Here is an 8,173-nt window from a genome sequence, read left to right as displayed (position 1 = left end):
AGTTGCTAAAGTTGACAGGAATTTTCCCCAAGATGTAAAAGAAAGTTCGCCGGAGACCCACCAAAATGACGCCAAATGCTCCGAAATGCATCACTATTTGCCGTTGCACTCAGCAAAGCTACTTACCCGCCCTAGCATACATCGCAACGCCCGTCAGGTGAATTTTACACCAATAAAACACCCGGTCGGCTTGGATTCGTAAGGCATGAGGAGTCCAGAATGGGTGGAATTTCAATCACCCGGCCAGGTGATTTTTTCAGTTTCAAAATCCACCCGACCGGGTGGTTCATCTCTAACTGTAAATTGGCAGTTTCTCGTCAGTTTTGAGCATTTTTGGTTGGAAAAGAAGATAAGGGGAGCGGTTTTTGCTTGGAAGAAGAGAAAAAGGGGGAGAGAGAAATCGACGACAGGCAGAGAAAAAGAGAGGAGAAAACAAATTGGTGAATTGGAGGTGGAAGTGCTACATGTATTCTTGGAATAGAAGAATTCTCCAGAAAAAAAATCATCATCTTCAATCTCCATGGGTTCAAGGATTTTCATCTCCATTATCCTTGATTTTAGTTTGATAATGTTAGGCTAAAAATATTGTGTTGCTCCTAACATGTTGTTAGACAAATTAATTTCATGAATTTATCTTATGTTCGTTTCTATCTCATTTTCGCCTTTGCTACTTGTACGTTGAATGAAATTATCTCTTTAGGTGCATCTTTTGTGATAGTTTTACTTTCTTATTTTGATGCCTCTTTAGCTTGAAATAAGATGAATCAAAGTAGTATTGGGTTATCAATTGGATTTGTTTAGATGACAAATTGATAATGGATGTTGAGCATATGTGAAACCATTCTTTGAATCTCGTGCTTCCGTAGGATATTTAGAATTGTAGAATTTGGTTTTAAGAATATGTGTTTAGCTATTCTTTAACCATTGGTGTTTAGCATGTTTAGTGCCTTCACCTTAGTTTGCTCTTAATTGTCCCGCATGTTATGAGATAGAATCGAATATATAAGATAAATCCTCTTGTTGTCTTCAATTGTTTGGAGTAACCATTTCTTCTCTTCATTCGTCTTACTCGTTTAATTTCTTGTAATTGTTATTGCACGATCTTTAATCAAAATCTTCAAACAAAAATACTTTTTACTATGAGTTTTCTTTGTTTTAGAGTTAAATAATCTTTATCTTCCTTGTGGATCGACACCTTAAATAACTACTCACGAAGCTGTAATCTTGCAGTGAAGTGGTAATATTTAGGTAAATTAATTGAAGTTGAGTGCAAAATTATCTTGTTTTGATAGACCTAAAATTACACATCAAGTTTTGGTGCCGTTGCCGGGGAAGGCAATAGATTGTTTAACTTCTAGTTTGTTTATTTGTGTTTTATTTTATTTGATCTTTCTTTTTATTTTGAAGGTACTCATTTCGTATTCTTGGGAGGTGATAGTCATCTACCACGTCTGGACTTGAAGACGGAGTATTTTTTTGGGTGATATTGTTCTAACTCTTAGTTTAGTAATTAGGTAGTTTAGTTTTCAATCAAAAGAACACACATTTTATAGAACTTACCCCGAAGTTGGCGAGAGGTCTCGCTTTCGGTAATAGTGAAATTTATTGTGTTGTGTTTGGTATCTATTCTGTCGCGCGGGTTTTAAAAAAAATAAAAAAAATTGTGAATGCACACAAGATCACGGGGTACACCACCGTTTGGATTACTCTGTTATCAAAGAAGGAGAGGGCTTAGAGGTTCAGCGTTTTAGATTTATTCGGACTATTCGAGTCTAATCAGTGGTAACTCACTCTTTGGTGAAGAAAGGGAGGATTGTCAGGGGTCAGAAGTTGAATCAATGGCCGAGAATAACAATGAGATTCCACCACCCGTGGGAAGGTTTGGCGACACTCTTAGGTCGGGAATTGAGTACCCGGGGGAGTTTGCCTATGAAAATGATAACGTCAACATTCCACCTCACTACATTAGTTTGGTGAATGGAGGAAATCTTTTCCATGGTCGGGATAATGAAGATCCAGTGAGCCATCTTAATGCCTTTTATGAATTGACAAACTCTCACAGACCTCCAAATGTGGATCATCATCGGATTAAGAGGGCCTTATTTCCATTCTCCTTGAGAGAGAAAGCAAGAGAGTGGTATGACTCATTACCGGGCTACAACATAGCAACATTTCAGGAGTTGAAGTCGATGTTCCTTTTGGAATATAACTCTCCAATGAAGATCGAGAAGTTGAGAGAGGAGATTACATCTTTCCGACAGAAATATGATGAGTCTTTTGCGGAAGCATGGAAGAGATTCACAGATATGCTAAGGAAATGCCCAAGTCATGGTTTAGCTCCGGGGCATGACCTCTTGAAATTCTACAAATGGCTCAATAATGAAGGCACATGATTAGTCACGGCAGGGTCGAATGGAAACTTAGATGATCTAACTCATGATGAAGAGAGAGCATTGTTTCAAAGATTGGCAAATAATCAAAGGAATTGGCATAATCCAAGAAGAGCGGCTGAGAAGGCAGGAGATACATTTGGTGCTACCAAAGATGCGGAAAGAGTGATAGCAATAGAAGCTCAATTGGCGGATATAAGCACTCAAATGTCTTCAATGAAAAAAGCAGTTAAATCTCTTCAACTGACTCCTCAACCTCAAGCAGTGGCTGTGTTGAAGTGTGGGTTGTGCCAAGGCGGACATCATACAGATCAATGTCCAAGTCTTCAAGGACCACCAGTGGAGGACGTGAATTACATTGGTAACAACTGTCAAGGGTTCAACCAAGGTAATCAATACAACAATCAGTAAAATTGGAGGCCTCAACAAACAAACTAAAATCAAGCTGGTCCTAGCAATACTTCAGGTACTCAATGGAGGAACAACACTCAACCTCCAGGTATAGGCTTTAGCCATATCAATCTTGACTGCACTTTTCGCATATTGCTCGGTTTGAATACCAAACTAAGAGAGAGAAGCTCTCCCTTCTCTCTAGATTTCGTCCACTCTCCCTCCCTCCCCTTTGAGGGAGGTGAAATGTAATCTTCAGCCACGACTATGGTGAAGGCCGGCGGAGAACCGGCGGTTGAGGCTGCTACGGTTTCATCTCACACGATCCAATCACCCCGCTCGCCGGAACGGAGTCTCCCTTTCATCCCACGACCAAAGACGAAGAAGGCCGGGACTCCTTTCCCTGAGAGAGGCCGACGTGAGCTGAAACGCACAGGCCTTGAGACTATTTCGGGGGTTAGTCGAATCAAGAAAAAAATGATCTTCGAAATGGCCGAGGAGCCACTCGCAGGGAAAAATGATGAGGAGACGGCGTCGCCGGAAGGAGAGCATCCTTCCGATGGGTATACGATGAGAACGTTTGCTCAAATGGCGAGGCCGGGCCCCTTCGAAGCAGCTACGGGTCACTTACTCCTTCTCGACCATGAACGGTGTTTTGCTGCCGGAATCTCGGACGATGACCTAGTGCACCCACCAGTCAAATCCGGTTTACGGGAGGTAGTTGAGCCGATGAAGGAGTCGACAGTAAAGATGGAAGAAAAGAAGAAGAAGATTGCAATGGAAATGCTCAACTCCGAGGAGGTGGCCGGAATTTCGCCGGCGCCGGCGAGCCAGAGTGAGCTGGACCACCACCCAACCGGTGCAAGTACAATACATCACATGGGTCCTAGGCTAGATGATGGGGTGGTATGTGATGTGTTGGAATCATGTGACTTGCAAAAAGAGGTAGAGACAAAGACCACTTTGCATGGGGAAGAAGGTGTTGCTCCAAATGGGGAAAATGACAATTTGTACTGTAATAATGGAGTGCTCATTTCAGTTGGAAGAAGCTCGGCTAGAAAGGAGTTCGGTAAGCTCGGCTTACCGAGCTGGAACTAGCCTGGAACTAGCCGAGAAGAAGAAGGCAGAAGTCGGTAAGCTCAGCGGTAAGGAAGCTCGGTATGGAAGCTCGGTATGGAAGCTCGGTAAGGAAGCTCGGTGTTGAGCTGGAATGAGCCGAGAAGGAGTTCGGTTGTAAGCCGAGAAGAAGGAGTTCGGTATTGAGCCGAGAAGGGAGTTCGGTCTTGAACCGAGAAGGTAGAAGCAACCTAGCCGAACTAGCCGTTGGAGCAGCAGTTAGTTAGCTGAGATGTAGCGGTTATTCTTCTTGCTTTCTTGATTCTTCTTGTAGTTAGTTAGTAGCAGTTGCTACTTGATTATAGAGCTTTAAATAGCTCACCGTGTATGTAGTTTAGGTAGAGTTTAATCAATAAAGAGTTTTCCAGTTTCTCTCCAAGATTATCATCTTCAATACTCAGTGTGAGTGTGTGTGTTTCTGCATTGTGTGATCTCATACAACAGTGAGTGTGTGTGTGTGATCTTCTTGAGTGTGTGAAAGCCTTGTGTGCGTAAATCCCAACAAGTGGCGCCGTCTGTGGGAAGGGATATTGAAGCTGATTTGCAGAGGATCAAACGGTTTCAGAGATGGCAGCAAGGCTTGATGCAGAAAAGTTCACAGGCAAGAATGATTATGGCCTGTGGAAGATGAAGATGAAGGCGGTTTTAATTCAACAAGGCTTGGCGGCAGTTCTTGCAAAACCAGAGGAGAAAGGAAAGGCTCCAGTGCTTGATGAAAAAGCTCAGGCAAAGATGGAGGAGATGCAGCTCAAGGCACATTCTGCAGTGATTCTGTGCCTTGGAGATAAGGTCTTGAGGGAAGTTCAAGAAGCCAAGACTGCGGTGGAGATCTTGGACAAGTTAGATGAAGTTTACTTGGCCAAATCCTTGGCTAACCGGCTGTATCTCAAGAAGAGGCTGTATGCCTATAGTTTTTCTGGAGATAGGTCCATCATTGAGCAGCTAGAGGAGTTCAACAAGATCATTGATGACCTGGGATCTGTTGATGTCAAGATTTCAGATGAGGATAAGGCCATTCTCACATTGAATGCCTTGCCTAGCTCGTATGACCAGCTAAGTGATGCAATTATCTATGGAAGAGATAAACCTATCACCTATGCAGAAGTCTATTCAGCCTTGATGGCCAAAGAACTCCAGAAGACAGCCAACAGAGGCTCTGCAAGCTCCAATGTTCAAGCTGCAGAGGCCTTGAATGTGAAGAAGTTCAAGAAGCAGAACTTCAAGAAGAAGTTTGAGGGCTCTAAACCCTCAAGTTCTGATGCTCAGAAGGAAACCAGAGCTTGCTATTGGTGCAAGAAACCTGGACATTTGAAGAAAGATTGTCATGCATGGAAGAGAAAGATAGCCTCTGAGGGACACAACCAATCTGATTGTGTGGAGAGTGCTGATCCCTCGGCTCAACTCATGAATATTAGTGACAGTGGGGTCAGTCATAGGTGGATTATGGACTCAGGGTGCAGCTTCCATATGTGCCCAAATAGGAGCTGGTTTCATGACCTTCAAGAAGCAGCCGGCACTGTGGTGCTGGGTAATAATCACATTTGTCAGATCAGAGGAATAGGGAAGGTAAAGCTAAGCCTACAAGATGGCTCTATAAAGATCCTAACTGGGGTGAGGTATATTCCAGAAGTGAAGAGGAATCTCATCTCATTGGGAATGCTGGAGCAGAAAGGGTTCACCATATTGATGAGTCAAGGAAAATTGTTTGTTAAATCTGGAGATGCAGTGATGATGGAGGCTGACAGAGAGCATATTCTCTATTATCTGAAGGCTAAGGCTGTTGATGGAGAAAGCAATGCAGTGTCAGATGATTCCATAATGCTATGGCACAAGAGATTGGGCCACCCAGCTGAAGGAAGCTTGAAAGAACTCATCAAGAAGGGTCTGATCTCTGGAGATTTCAACAAGATGGACCCCTGTGAGCAATGTATACTTGGAAAGGCTAAGAAGGCACCCTATCCTACAGGTATTCACTCTTCTACAGCCCCTTTAGACTACATACATAGTGATCTTTGGGGGCCTTCACCGGTGTGTTCAATTGGTGGAGGAAAGTATTATCTAGCTATCATTGATGACTATACAAGGAAGTTGTGGGTATATATTCTTAAAGAAAAATCTGAAACACTCACAAAGTTCAAGATATGGTGTAAGGAGGTTGAGCTAGAGAAGGGTAGAAGTGTTAAATGCTTAAGAACAGACAATGGCCTAGAGTTCTTGTCTGCGGAGTTTGATCTGTTTTGTAAAGAGAAGGGTATGAAGAGGCACCGGACTGTTCCTGGTAATCCTCAGCAAAATGGTGTTGTGGAGAGGATGAATAGGACAATCCTAGAGAGGGTGAGGTGCCTACTTCTTGGTTCTGGTTTGAGCAGCAGATTCTGGGGTGAGGCTGTGTATACAGCAGCCTATCTCATCAATAAATGCCCATCTACTGCCCTGAAATCTGAAACTCCTGATTACATGTGGAATGGAGCTCATAGTGACTACTCAAAGTACAAGGTGTTTGGGTGTGTGGCCTATGCTCATGCTAGGCAAAGCAAGCTTGAAGCTAGGGCTCTGAAATGTATTATGTTGGGGTATCAGAGGGGTGTTAAGGGGTATAGGCTCTGGTGTATTGAGCCCGGTAAGCAGAAGGTCTTGGTGAGTAGGGATGTGGTGTTCTTGGAGGATCAGATGCCATTCCTGAAAGATAAGCTGGACTCCAGTGAAGATGAGGGTGATTTCTTCAAGGTGGAGCCTGTGGGGGTTGGCCTAGGAGCAGGTGGAGTTATTGACTCAGGGAGTGAGTCTGATTCAGATAAAGAAGAGGCTCCAACTCAGGGCAACCAGGCTGGTGAGTCACTTCGGCGAGGTGAGTCACTTCGGCATTCTGGATAATGGTAAGGGGGAGGCTGACGTCAGGGGACGTGCCTTGCGCGTGCCTGCATTAAATGCGACAGTAAAATCCGGCCGTTGAATCCTGAAAAGGTGGGATTCGAAACGGCGCAACGATCTCGAAATCTTTCCCGAATCTGATAAATATGCTCTTTCTTCCTCATTTGAGCACCTTTGCTGTTGCGTCTTCTATACTCTCTCTTTCTCGAGAAATTTTCTTCCTCTTTCAAGAGCTTCTTCAGACTTTCTTCACCTTCAAAAAGTAAGAAAAATGTCTTCTTCTTCTTCGGAGTCGGGTAGCGGTAGGAAAGGGGATAAGGGGTCTTCTGGCCGGAAAGAGTCCGGGGAGAAGACCGTAGAGTATTTCCATAGTATTTTGAGTAAGGATACTGTGATATCCCTACCCGAAAAATACTTTTTTCCTGGGGGGAAGGCGGTGGTACCTGACGGTGATCATAGGGCTGACTCCCCGCCGGAGGGGTACGCCACCGTGTACGAGGCCTGCTTAGAATGCGGGCTTCGTTTCCCCCTCCCTTCTGCCTTTATAGATTTACTAAATTTTTTTCAGCTTCCTTTAGGCCAAGTGACTCCGAACTCTTGGAGGCACTTGTCGGCCTTCGCTGCCGAACTCCGTAGGTTAGGAAGGGATTTGTCTTTGAAGGCGATCCTTAAATTCTTTCAATTTAAGAGGAAGGGGTCTTGGTTTTACTTGATCCCTTTACAGCCCTTTAGGGCCTTTTGTAAAACGAAGTGGCCGAAGTGGCAAAATCGCTTCTTCTACTATGATAGGACCGCGGCTCCTAGTTTTCCCTGGAGAGGGCCGGAGTCCGTTATCCGTCATCCTCGGCCTGAACCGTTGGACGAGCTCGATGGCGAGCTCAACAAGATTCCCATAGTTAGGAAACAATACACGGAGTCTGAGCTCGTCAAGGGCGACGTCGTGTTCGACATCTCGTCTTCGGACGAAGAGGCCGAGGGTGAGGATTTCTCTTTATCTTTATGCTCTACTGCTTTAACGAAGAAAATCTGACTTTGCTTTCTTGCTTTTTGGCAGTGTACATGCTGAATAAGGCTAGCCGCAAATCTTCGGAGTCCAAGGAGCCGGAGAGGCCGAAAACCACCAGCTCGGCGTCTGATGCCGAGAGGACTCCGAAAAGGCAAAAAACCTCTTCGGATCCGAAGAAGCCGGAGTCGACTTCGGCAAAGGGGAAGGGGAGGGCCCAGAAGCCCCCGAGAGCGCCAGAGAAAGATGTGGTCTTGGCGCCTCCTTCGGAACATATCTGTGAGCCGTTTTTATGGCCCACGGACTTCGCCGAGGTGAATTCTCTTCTTGATTTTCTGGCCTTGCTTTTTTCCTGTATTTTTTGTGGCCCCTTTGTTGACTTTTTTCTTTATCCATTTTCAGA

General features: G+C 44.5%; 1 non-coding gene across 1 annotated transcript; it reads right to left on the bottom strand.

The window, feature by feature from the left end:
* Positions 1-2,228: 2,228 nt before the first annotated feature.
* LOC121775627 lies at positions 2,229-2,335 on the bottom strand. Its single transcript, XR_006045174.1, has one exon. It is a non-coding gene; the product is annotated as a small nucleolar RNA R71 (small nucleolar RNA).
* Positions 2,336-8,173: the final 5,838 nt, after the last annotated feature.

The sequence above is a fragment of the Salvia splendens genome, chromosome 17 (assembly GCF_004379255.2).
Source record: "Salvia splendens isolate huo1 chromosome 17, SspV2, whole genome shotgun sequence".
NCBI lineage: Eukaryota > Viridiplantae > Streptophyta > Magnoliopsida > Lamiales > Lamiaceae > Salvia > Salvia splendens.
Note: the sequence above shows the minus strand (reverse complement) of the source record. Positions and strands in the feature narration are given on the sequence as shown.